The following is a 13,662-nucleotide window of genomic DNA, read 5'->3' as shown; positions in this document are numbered from 1 at the left end:
CAAATTAAAACTAGTTGCATTCTGCAAAAGATCAAAGGACAGGAGAAACGACTGAATAGGTATAGGAGTGAACTTTCTCAAGTGTTGTAACGTTCTAGTTCTTCATAAGGGTTTGGGTTACACAAACATTCATTTGGCAAAACTTAACAAATGGTATGCTTAAGATCCGTGCATTTCATTATATGTACATTTTACTTTAAAAACAAAGGACTGCAGGGGCACCTGGGTGGCTCAGTCAGTTAAGTATCCAACTCCTGATTTTGGCTCAGGTGGTGATCTTGGTGATGAGACTGAATACCACCTCAGCTCAGGCTCCATGCTTAGGATTCTCTCTTTCCCTCTCTCTCTGCCCCATGCCCCCTCCCCCCTCTCCCCTGCCCCTTGAGCTTGAGCACTCACGCAAAAGAAAAAAAAGTAAAAACAAAGAACTGTAAGCAAATATTCAACTCTAGTTAATGATACAGAAGCAGAATTTGTCTGGGAAAAGATGTACTGATACCTGCAACTTATTTTAAAACACAAGGCAAACAAACCACCAGTAAGCTTGACCAAGGATGGTCAGAGAAATGAATAGATGGACAGGGATAAAACAAAAACAGCAAATTGTTAATTGTAGATTGTAGGTGATGGTGAAATGGGTGTTTTCACTGAATTCTTTCAACTTTCACGTTTGAAAATTTTCACAATAAAATGCTAGAGGGAAAATGTGATGAGAAAAAGGAGCCAAACATAAAAAATACTATATGGCTGTGTTTATATGAAGTTCTAGAACAAACTAAACCACGTCAAAAATCAGATCAGTGGTTGCCTATAGCAAGACACAGGGGCAAATGACAACAAAGGAGCAAGAAAAAAACTTTCTAGGGTGATGGAATTTTTTATGTCCTGACTGGGGACTGAACTGTACAGTAAAAATGTGCCTTATGTTGTATATAAACTATAGCTCAATTAAATTGATTTTTAAAATATATTCCCTATAGAACATCTGAATTACACAGAGAAATTAAGTGCCCCCAATCACACTATCTAAATAAAATATCACCATCCTTCTCTCTCTTCTGGCAAAAGCAATGCCCACTGGAGATAAGAATATACCTTACTGTCTCTTCCAATACAGATATTCTAATTAAGCCCCTGAATTTTGGAATTCCTTTCTCAGGTGACTCAAAACATACAGACATCCCTTGAAGTCCATTACTGCTGTGAGTCTCTAGAAAGTTACTAACAATTCTATGTCTAAATCTCCTCATCTGAAAAAATGGAAACATTTACCTTAAAGGATTATTGTAAATTTTAAAGAAAATAGTGTATGCACATGCTGGCTTTGTTTTTAAAGTTTAAGAGTCAACTAGCTTTTAGAAATCATCCTGGCAATAAAAAGTACACAAGCCTCCCCTCTGTTTCCTTTCTTTTCTTTTTCTTTGGTGGGGGAGGGGTGGTGGTGGTGTGATGGGGCAGGAAAAGGGTAGAACTTCACTTCTCTTAGGCACACTACCTCAAGCTAGTCTATCTTATTTGAATGAACCTCAAATTCTTCTTGAAGATCAAAGTTCTGAATTGTTGAAGCACGCAAAGGGTGGAATAACAAAATACATACAAATGAAACAAAAAATTGGATAGGAAAGATGGCAGCTGCCCTGAGAATGCAGGATCTAATGTGGTGAACAAAACTGCCCAAGGAAACAATCTCTCCTTGGATGAACTACAAGTTTATTCAAATAAAAGCTGTTTTTGCTTCTTCCTATGTGATTTTGGTCAAAATATGTAACCTGGAGAATATTAATTAAAGAATATGTTCTAAACAACAAGAGTCATATGAGAAAAAACAGGTAGAGTTACTAACACTTAATGACTGAAGGTAAAGGCTTACTGAATTAGGGAAAATACCTCTGGGTAAAGAGCACACCCATAACGTGAATTCAACAATGTGAAGACAAAAAAAATAATCTAAACTATGTAGATTATGCTTGCAATTCTGCTCAATAATTATATACCCAGAATGAGGGACGCCTGGTGGCTCAGCGGTTTAGCGCCTGCCTTCGCCCCAGGGTGTGATCCTGGAGTCCCGGGATTGAGTCCCACATCAGGCTCCCTGCATGGAGTCTGCCTCTCCCTCTTTCTGTGTCTCTTCCTCTCTCTTTCTTTCATGAATAAATAAAATCTTTAAAAATAATAATAATAATTATTATTATTATTATTATATACCCAGAATGAACACAGAAAGATAAAAGTTTACTATTCTCTAGTTGGTCTCACTTCCCATGTGCCACTGCTCATGATATGAACATCTTGCTGTGCTGTCAGATTCTAATGTTTAGAACCATTTATTTTTCCCACAACACAGACCATAAACACAGCCTACTACTTCATCTGGTGTTTGACAATGAAACGTGATTCGTTCCAATACTAAATGAAAAACAGGATATGCTGAACTTTGAGAGACTGTATGTCTATATTTTATATTTTATGGGCAACTTTAGGGATTTCCGAGGTTATTTTGACTAAATGACATTTTGTCTTCGTTGGATCTGCGTATTCTGACTGCAAAGTGAAAATCCTTGTAGCAAGAAACAAAAATAGTAAGCTATTAAATAATTGAGGATACAGGTCTAGAGAAACCAAGGATTTATTATCCTCTATGCTAATGTTAGCTACTTTATTCAACAAACCTTTTGGGGTTTTTTTTTGCTACTAATGACTGCTCAAGGTGCTAATTAAGAAAATAGTTAAGATGCTAGTCTATCCCAAAGAATTTCATATTCTGGATAAATACAGTAATCTTAACCCTAATGTGGATTCCCATACATGTAAATCTAGCCTACACACATTTACTTATATACTTTCTGGGCAATCTTTAGAATTTTGGTTTCAATATACATATACTGAACAGTTCTTCCTGTTGGGGAATAATCAGAAAAAGAGGTAAAAGGATTAATAGAAATGACAGGAGATGATATGCCTGAGTGGCTCAATGGTTGGGAGTCTGTCTTCAGCTCAGGGTGTGATCCTGGGGTCCTGGGATGGAGTCCCACATCAGGCTCCCCACAGGAAACCTGCTTCTCCCTCTGCCTATGTCTCTGCCCCTCTCTCTGTGTTTCTCATGAATAAATAAATAAAATCTTTTTAAAAAAATGACAGGAGAGAAAAGAAAAAATATTTTAAATTGAAGCCTGTTCAAGATAAAGGAAAATGACTGAAATTAAGTCCAGGCCTTAGAACTGCCGTTCAGAACTGCTATCTGTGAGGAAAACTGTTCATTCACATGGAAAGAGAATGGGTAAATCCAAGAGTCTAAGAACAATAACTCCATGATAGCAAACAGGATAAATACAAGTTAGGTTATCCATTTTTTTTTTTCCATTCCAAGCATGTGGGATCAGCTCAGAATCTGGAAATGTCACCCAGGTAACAGAAATTAATTTCACAGTAGGTTATTAATAGTTTAGAAGATACAGTATCACTGGCAATACATTAGCTACCATTTATGCAGTTACTGTTTTCATTCAACAAGTTTTCTTTTTTTTTTTCAACAAATATTTTTTGAAAGCCTATCATAACGTGGGCACTGTTGGAGGTACTGGGATCAGTCCTAAACAGGATACTGAGTCTTTGCTCTCATGAAAATTACATGCAAATGAGAACAAACAAGGTACAAGTAGACAAACAATGGAGATAATTTTAGAGAAAAATCTGTGCTATTAAAGAAATAAAATAGTAAAATTTGATCATCAAAAGGCTTCTAAGAAGCTAATGACCTGAATCATGAGGCAGAACAAGCCACCAGTCAGCCACACCACACAGTGCTAAAGGAAGAGCATTTCTAGCAGAGGAAACAGTAAAGAAAGACTGTGTGGCAGGAAGAGGCCTAACAAGTGCAAACAACAGAAAGCAGAATGGGAGGAAAGGGAGATGGCACACAAAGGGATCAGAAGTGGTCAAGGGCCAGATCAAGTAGGCCTGGAAGGCACTATGTGTCATGTTTTTATTTCATTTTATCCTCACTAAATGCTATCATCTCCAAGAAACTAAGAATTATAGAAGTTAGGCAACTTGCCTAAGGTCTGACACAAACATCTGGATCTTAATTCTTATTTAAGCTGCTGGTTTTGGTCTCATTTTTAAAATAAATGTGTAATTATGTGGGCTTTCATATGTTCACTCACAACTTCAGTTCCCATGACATTATTTTCATATAAGATTATTATGTAACAACCACAATTTCTTCTATCTGACCCTATTCATGCTCTCTCTCAAAAAATAAGTAAATAAAATCTCAAAAAAGAAAAAAGATCTTTTTTTAAACAACCAAAATTCTCTGTATTCTCCCAGATGTACATAGGTAAAGGAGTCTATTTGACTTATTCCTCCTTTTCATTTTTTTGAAAATTAAAAACTTTTTGAGGGGGCATCTGGGTGGCTCAGTCAGTTAAGCAACTAACTGCCTTCAACTCAGGTCATGATCTCAGGGTTCTGCAATAGAGCCCCATATCAGGCTCCCTGCTCAGAAGGGAGCCTGCTTCTCCCTCTGCTGCTCCCCGTGCTTGTGCTTGCTCTGTCAAATAAAATCTTTGGGACACCTCCGTGGCTCAGTGGTTGAGCATCTGCGTTTGGCTCAAGTTGTGATCCTGGGGTCTAGGATCAAGTGTTGCATCGGGCTCCCTGTGAGGAACCTGCTTCTCCCTCTCCCTGTGTCTCTGCCCCTCTCTGTGTGTCTCTCTAATGAATAAATAAATCTTTAAAATAAATAAATAAAATATTTAAAAGAAAAAAAAACCTTTTAAATTCAAATATAGCTGACACAATGTAACATTACTTTCAGGTATACAACATAGTGATTTAATCTATATGTTATGCTATGCTCACCACAGCTACCATCTGCCACCATACAAGGCTATTATAGTATCATTAGGTTCCCTATGCTGCATCCTTTATTCCTGTGACTTATTCATTCCATACCTGGAAGCCTTTGTCTCCCACTACCCTTCACTCATTTTGTCCCTCCCCTCCCCTCTGGCAACCATCAATTTGTTCTCTTTATTTACAGGTCTCATTCTGCTTTTTGTTTATACATTTGTTTTGGTTTTTTGATTCCACATATAAGTGAAATCATATGGTAGGGACGCCTAGGTGGCTCAGCGGTTAAGCATCTGCCTTTGGCTCAGGGCGTGATCCTGGGATCCGGGATTGAGTCTCACATCGGGCTCCTTGCAGGAAGCCTGCTTTTCCCTCTGCCTGGGTCTCTGCCTCTCTCTCATGAATAAATAAAATGAAAGAAAGAAAAGAAAGAAAAGAAAGAAAGAAAGAAAGAAAGAAAGAAAGAAAGAAAGAAAGAAAGAAAGGAAAAGAAAGGAAAAGAAAGGAAAAGAAAGGAAAAGAAAGGAAAAGAAAAGAAAAGAAAAGAAAAGAAAAGAAACCATATAGTATTTGTCTTTCACTTAATTCACTTACCACAATATCCTCTAGACCCATCCATGTTGTTACAAGTGGCAGGTTCTCATTCTTTTTTTTACAACTGCATAATATTCCATAAAATGGCCCAGTTTTATCTCACACTAGAATTCTTTTAAAAAATGTGATTTCAAAAAAATATATAATCTAATCCATGATAATAATCATTCTGTGGATGTTCTGTAATAAAAATGTTGCATCAATGATTCTCCTCACTTAATGACTACTTCATATTAAAGGACACAACTGTTAAAATTTACTTTTTCTGGGCACCCCCGGTGGCGCAGCGGTTTAGCGCCACCTGCAGCCCGGGGTCTGATCCTGGAGACCCAGGATCGAGTCCCGCGTCAGGCTCCCTGCATGGAGCCCGCTTCTCCCTCTGCCTGTGTCTCTGCCTCTCAGTCTCTCTCTCTGAATAAATAAATTAAAAAAAAAAAACTTATTTAAAAAAAATTTACTTTTTCTTTTTAAGGATTTTATTCATCTATTCACGAGAGACAGAGAGAGAGAGAGAGGCAGAGACACAGGCAGAGAGAGAAGCAGGTTCCATGCAGAGAGCCCGATGTGGGACTCAAGTCTGGGACTCCAGGATCACGCCCCCGGCCAAAGGCAGGCACCAAACTGCTAAGCCACCCAGGGATCCCCCTGTTAAATTTACTTTATAAAGCAAATCTACTTAAAAAATCTATTTACATGTATTTTTTTTCACATATTTAAACATGATTTTGGGGCACCTGGGTGGCTCAGTCAGTTAAATGCCCAATCCTTGATTTCAGCTCAGGTCATGATCTCAGGGTCATGAGATCAAGCTCTGTATCAGGCTCCACACTGGGCATGGAGCCTGCTTAGGATTCTCTCTCTCCCTTTCCCTCTACCCCCCACTACTTCTCTCCAAGGCTTCCATGCACTCTCTCTCTCTCAAAAAAAGAGAATATTTTAAAAATAAACACAGGCGCCTGGGTGGCTCAGTCAGTGAAGCATCTGCCTTCAGCTTGGGTCCCGGGGTCCTGGGAATCAAGCCCCATATCCAGCTCCCTGCTTAGCAGGGAGTCTGCTTCTCCCTCTCCCTCTGCTGTTCCCCCTGCTTGTGCTCTCTGGCTCTCTCTCTCCTTCTCTCTCTGGCAAATAATAAAATCTTTGAAAATAATAATAAAAACAACATGATTTTACCACTAAAAGTTGGGAAGAGTGCCCATTTCCGTATCAATAATGTAACTTGCTCCTGGTATTTATCAAAAGCAGCTATTCATATTTTATTTAAACATGGTAAATTACACAAATTATTTTATCTCAAATTTCCTTGCAATCCCCACTAAATGAAAAAAAAAAAAAAAAAAAACCTCTTAATAGACACACACACACACAGGATCTAACAGCAAGAGACACCAACAAAATCTTATCTAACAACTCCAAAAGGAGAACTGGAAAAAAAAATTGACTAAGAAGTCATGAAAACTAAAAAAAGAATATTTCTTAAAACTGAAGGGCCTAAGCCCTTGCTACCTCTGTCCTCAGAAATCACTGTTCTCCTCACCCACTTCATTTCAGTCACAACAACTTCTTGGCTTTTCCTTTTCCTAAAATAAGTATTATTAATCTGCTCAGAATGCTTGTCCCTCAGATACCCACAAGGATCTCTCATTTGCTTCCTTTTGGTCTGTGCTGAAATGTTTGCTTGTCCTTGACACCATCCTTAATCGCCTTATAGCTAACCCACCCCCCATCTTCTTTTTTCCAGCTCAGTTATTTCCATAATCACTATTTGTAAATTTACTTGTTTTCCCAATAGAGCCTAGTCTGTTTTCATCATTACCATGTGCCCCAAAGCTTAGAACTTATTTATAGTTAGTACTCAATAAATACATGCTGAATTATTACTTAAAAAAATCTAAAATTGAGATACAACTATTTTGAAAGGATAAAAAAAGAAGTGTGGACTCCTTTTCTATTAGAGGTCAAAAGATAATTCAGAAGATAGGGATCCCTGGGTGGCGCAGCGGTTTGGCACCTGCCTTTGGCCCAGGGCGCGATCCTGGAGATCCAGGATCGAATCCCACATCAGGCTCCCGGTGCATGGAGCCTGCTTCTCCCTCTGCCTGTGTCTCTGCCTCTCTCTCTCTCTCACTGTGTTCCTATCATAAATAAAAAAAAAAATAAAAAAAATAAAAAATAAATAAATAAAAAAAAGAAGATAACTGGCACAGCAATTCTCAAACTTTTTGACTTGTGAACCCCTTACTCTCTTAAAAATAAGTGAGAACCCTAAAAATGCTCTAAATATGTAAGCTATATTTATTATTAGAAAATAAAATTGACAAAAGCTTAAAAATTTATTATTTAAAAATAGCAACAGTAAACCTATTACATGCTAATATTAAGTAACACTTATGAATATATTTTCAAAATAGTTAATAAAAATGGCACTATAACATGTTTGCTAATCTCTTTAATGTCTACCTTAACAGAAGAAACCTGGGTTCTTTTTCTTTTTCTATGATTTTATTTATTTACTCATGAGATACAGAGAGAAAGAGAAGCAAAGACATATGCAGAGGGAGACGCAGGCTCCCTGTGAGGAGCCCGATGCGAGACTTGATCCTGATCCGTGAACTCCAGGATCATGTCCTGAGCCGAAGGCCGATACTTAACCACTGAGCCATGCAGGTATCCAAAACCTGGATTCTTTCAAGGGGTTCTCACCAGCCCCGCCCCACACCAGGGACACGGGGGCATGAAACCTGGATTCTTGAATCTGCTTCTATATTCAATCTAATAAGAAATCCAGCTGCACCCAAATACATAGTTAAAAAAGAGGAGTGCAGGGGCATCTGGGTGGCTCAGTCAATTGAGCGTCTGCCTTCAGCTCAGGTCATGATCTCGGTCCTGGGACTGAGCCATATGTCCAGGCTCCATGCTCAGGAGGGAGTCTGCTTCTCCCTCTCCCTGCTCATGCTCTCTAATAAATAAAATCCTTAAAAAAAAAAAAAAAAAAAAAAGGAGTGTTTTTAATAATTTATTCAGGTGTGTTATCTTTGATATTAACCCCAAATTTAATAAATGTAATTTTGTAAAGGATATTTGCAATGTTGAATCTGATACCGTATCTATGAAACATCATACCATATGAAAAAAGCTGGGTCCACGACGTTACACATATCTTCCAAACATAGACACATTTCATTATACAATAGCCCCCCAAAAATCACATTTATTAATATCCCCATAAATTTCATCAAAAAGGCCCTGTGAAGCTGCCAAGCTCACAGTGGATATGTTTTCCAAAATTCTAATTTTTGCTTGAAAGCCTTCATTTTATCTTGGCAATAATTTCTGTCAGTTGTTTTCCCTAAAGTGACAGGGTCACTTCATTTATGTTTGAGAAAATACTCACAAATACCCAAGTTTAAGTTACTATAGTTTGTCATTCTCTCAAGTAAAAAAAAAAAGGTTCCATAAAAAAAAAGCACCTAAGTTTGCTAGTTCAGCCTGCAACTCAATCACACAAGTATTTTTCTTCAAGACAAGCAAATTTGGGATGTAACAGACTTTACTGCTCTATAAAGTACTTTCTTAAATGAAATTGGTTTTGTAAACGTGCAGTAATGAAAAATACAAGGCCTATTAGTACAGTTTTAGCCACTCTCCTAATATGTACTGCAGAGTCAGCGGTTTTGCCCATCACTGTTTATCAATGCAAAGGTCAACACCATTAAGCAGTGAAAAAGAATTTAGTATTACTATTAAATTGTTTCAACCCGCTGACCTGCTGAAACACTTGAAGACCCTCTCAAGAGCCCAGAGACCAGGGGACACCTGTGTGGCTCAGCGATTGACTGACTTCGGCTCAGGGCGTGATCGCGGGATCCAGTATCGAGTCCCATATCAGGCTCCTTGCAGGAAGCCTGCTTCTCCCTCTGCCTGTGTCTCTGCCTCTCTCTCTCTCTCTCATAAATAAATAAAATTAAAAAAAAAAAAAAAAAAAAAGAGCCCAAAGACCACACTCTGAGAACTGCTGCTCTGGATACATATGAAATACTAAGAGAATATATGTTTCTAAGGAAAAGAACTTGGCAGTAAGAAGACAGGGATTGCAAGAACACTAATTTTTTCCCTGGACACTCTTCGTACCTTGTGAATTTGGTACCATTTGTATTGCCTTTATCTTTAAAAATTAAATATTAAGGGCAGCCCCAGTGGCTTAGCAGTTTAGTGCCGCCTTTGGGGTGTGATCCTGGAGACCCAGGATCGAGTCCCATGTCAGGCTACCTTTATGGAGCCTGCTTCTCCCTCTCCCTGTGTCTCTGCCTCTCTCTCTGTATGTGTCTCTCATGAATAAATAAATATTTTTTAAAAAATTAAATATTAAAAAAAACAGACATGAAAAGTAGCTAAGTAGGCATGTAAGCAAACTATATAGAAGTTTGCTTAGAAAATAGCAGAAAAATATTTTTTTATGAGCTGAGAGTGTCTCCACTTAGGAATTGGAATTAGGGGATTAGAGGAGTAGTACAGACTGTGTTTTCCATTATAAACCTTTGTGGAATTGACTTTTAAAACCACATACACATATTAATTGTTTCAAAACTTAACTGGTTAAAAAACATTCAAAATACTGTCTGGGATCTTGGTGTCTGCTTTGGTTGGGGCCATCTAAGGCAGGAAGATGGTGGCCTCAAAGAAGATGAAAAAGTCTCTGGAGTCGATCAACCCTAGGCTCCAACTCATTATGAAAAGCGTAAAGTACATGCTGGGATACAAGCAGGCTCTGAAATGATCAGACATGGCAAAGCAAAACTGGTTATCCTCGCGAACAACTGCCCAGTTCTGAGGAAATCTGAAATAGAATACTACATCATGTTAGCCAAAATTGGTGTCCATCACTACAGTGGCAATAATACTGAACTGGGTACATACAGCATGCGGAAAATACTACAGAAAATGCACACTGGCTATCACTGATTCAGGTGACTGATGTTATTAGAAGCATGCCAGAACAGACTGGTGAAAAGCAAATCATGCAAAAATTTTCAAATTGGGTCAGATCTTGTTAAAAAAAAAAAAAAAAAAAACACCAAAATATTGTCTAGAAAAATACTTACAATTTAGGTTTAAAAGGAATAAATAAAGCAAATACCCATGCTGCACCAGTAAGAGAATAGCTGTGAAACATGTCAAGTTGTAACAGTAACTTTCTGGAATAATGTGCCTGTGAGTTCTACTCATATATCAAATATTATTCTATAATATAATATAAATTTTCATTTGGGACGCCTTGGTGGCTCAGCGGTTGAGTGTTTGCCTTTGGCTCAGGGCGTGATCCGGAAGTCTGGGGATCGAGTCCCACATTGGGCTCCCTGCGAGGAGCCTGCTTCTCCCTCTGCCTGTGTCTCTGCCTCTCTCTCTCTGTGTCTCTCATGAATAAACGAATAGAATCTTTAAAAATATATATATATGTAAATTTTCATTTAAAAAGCTAGTTGAAAAGCAACAATTTCCTTCAGACCAGAATGTCTGATGACTTAAATACAATTAAGTATTAAACCTTAAGTCATTTTTAACAGTTAAGTGGTTAAACCCTCTAGATATACACAATGTAACACAAAGTAGAACATTTTATTTTTTTCTATTTCATTTGATCATAATTAAGATCAAATCAGAACTTATTTGAAAAATACAGGAGAATAAAATAGTTGTTCATGATAAATATAAGAAATTGCTACATTTTATGTAGTTACTTCACAAATAAAATCTTCATAGAAATATAAACCCACTATCAAAATATAAGTTTCTCAGAGGATGTCCTGATCCAGGAAATAAGAGATTATTTCTATATACAAACAACTCAAAAGCAAACTGAACTCCCCACTAAAAGGAACCAGGCCTCCTTAGAGAATAGCTGATTCCACAACTAAAACAGGAATGATATAGATGAGTGTGAACATCTTGATGTGCCAGAAAGAGAGGAAATACTCATCAAAACTTCTGTATGTCAAAAAGACACAGGAGCCAGGGTGGAGAGGCTCTCACTGGACAAATGTGGGACAATTTGAGCATTAAAATTAATAAAGGTAGTAATGGATTATAACCCATTGACTAAAATATAGGAAGTACATAAATCTATATTGATAAGTTAGATAAAAGAATGATTCTTCCATCAAGAGAAGGCCTACTGATAAGGTAGAGGAGATGGAAGAATTTGAAAATAAGCATGCTGCAACCATCAAAGTAAAGATCAGTAGAGGCAAGAACCATCCACGGATGCCTACATAAACATAATGTCATTATCACCCCGGACAAAATTAACAATTCCTTGATATCATCTAATATCCATTCTCATTCAGATTTCCCCCAAAGTGTTTCAAAAATGACTTTCTAAAAAAAAAAATGACTTTCTACAATCGATTGGAGGATTTAAACAAGATCAACACATTACATTTGGTTGCCATACATAAAATATTTTTTAATTTTTTTTTACCTTGTCTATCAGCAAATATGAAAAAGCTTAATATACAAACCAGTTTGCACTTGTAGATTCTCCAGAATCCAACACAATCTAATGCATTTGCTGTTCCCATTGTCTGCAAGATTCCTCCAGATTATCAGTATGGCTAACTCTTTCTAGTCACTGATCACAAGTCAAATTATCCCCTCTAAAAAGAAGTTAGGCCCTCCCTAACCACTCACTCAATCCAAGTAGAGCTCAACTTCTATTCATCATTACATGGTCCTATTTTCTTCATGGCACTCACCACTCCCCCCAAACTATTCTGTTTATGTTTAGTAGAATGTCCACTCCCTGAAGACAGAGTACCTTCCTCACTGAAGACCACGAAAAGGGACGCCTGGGTGGCTCAAAGGTTAAGCATCTCTGCCTTCAGCTGGGGTCGTGATCCCAGGACCCTGGGATCCAGTCCCACAGCGGGCTCCCTACGGGGAACCGGCTTCTCCCTTTCCCTACGTCTTTGCCTCTGTGTGTCTCTCGTGAATAAAGTATTTTAAAAAATAATAAAAAGACCAAGAACAATGCTGAGAACATGAGACATTCAATACATACATACTGAGTAATTAAGTAATAACTAAATAACACAGTACCTCCATTTAAAATGTAAGTTCAATTTAGTATTTGTTTTTAAACATCTGTAGCCCACTCCACATGTAATGGTACGAACTGAATACCTGCAGAAATGTGAGCCAGCTGTTACCAACAATCGGTGAGGTGCATACAAGAAAGAACAGAGATGTAAGACATTCAAATGCCAATTCTGGACTGTGACCAACGATTATAGGTTTCTGACAGAAAAAAATTATTAGGATGATTTAAAGAGCATTACCAGAAGTAAAATGAAGTTTCACCTTTTAGTATAAGAGCTATTTAGTCATATATAATATCTATAATAGGACAGAAGCGTTATCTAAAGCAACAAACATGACTTTATCATAGTTCTCTCCCCACCCCCACCACCAATATAAACATGAAGGAATTTACACTCAATATAACACTTCTTTCTGGGAATTGGATCATGATGAACACACCAATAAGTACCAAAAGTACCTAACCAAAAATACAAACCATTAAATTTGGGACCTAGAGAAGACTAAAAAACTATCCTACAGTTCTCATCTAGCAATTGAGAGAGATCTGAAACTAAAGATGGTTATCAATAAAGGCACAGATCTAAGGAACAGACTTAAAATCCAGAGCTCTGATCTCCAGCCCCATTCCCTTCCATAAGATAATGCCACCCACAGAATGTTAATATCAAAGTTACTAGCATGCTTTAATCACTATCATTTTTAATACTGTCACTGTCTTTTCTTCCTAGTGGAAGTCTCAGCTCAGAGGGAAAAAGGTCAAAAATAGGATGCAGACAATTATACTCTAAGTAAAACATGTTACAGAAACCCCTCTTTGGCAAAATAATTAAATGTGTAAAAAATCTAATTAGTTTGATTGATTCAATGGATTTTCTTAAACCCACTTTAAATTTTATAATGAAAATAACTATTTACAAATATCTGCTAACTACTCCTCTGCTCCAAACGTGTAAATTGCTACTCTCTTATTTCGTCCGAGGTTAAATGACAAGAAGCGGCCAACAAAAGTAAAATAATTCAAGGCTTTAAAAAAAAAATTAGATTCTTTTCAGCATAAGAGGCTTCTTTCTCATCGCGTTTTGTCTCACAGAGCGCTCAAAAGACTACTGTTTCATATGA

The 13,662-nt window shown here is 37.5% G+C and overlaps 1 protein-coding gene across 16 annotated transcripts in view; it reads right to left on the bottom strand.

Annotated features, from left to right (window-relative positions):
• The window catches only part of RNF111 (ring finger protein 111), a 127,115-nt gene that overhangs the window by 76,978 nt on the left and 36,475 nt on the right, over positions 1-13,662 (bottom strand). The gene's annotated exons all lie outside the window — the stretch shown is intronic.

Source organism: Vulpes vulpes, chromosome 15 (genome assembly GCF_048418805.1).
Source record: "Vulpes vulpes isolate BD-2025 chromosome 15, VulVul3, whole genome shotgun sequence".
Classification (NCBI taxonomy): domain Eukaryota; kingdom Metazoa; phylum Chordata; class Mammalia; order Carnivora; family Canidae; genus Vulpes; species Vulpes vulpes.
Note: the sequence above shows the minus strand (reverse complement) of the source record. Positions and strands in the feature narration are given on the sequence as shown.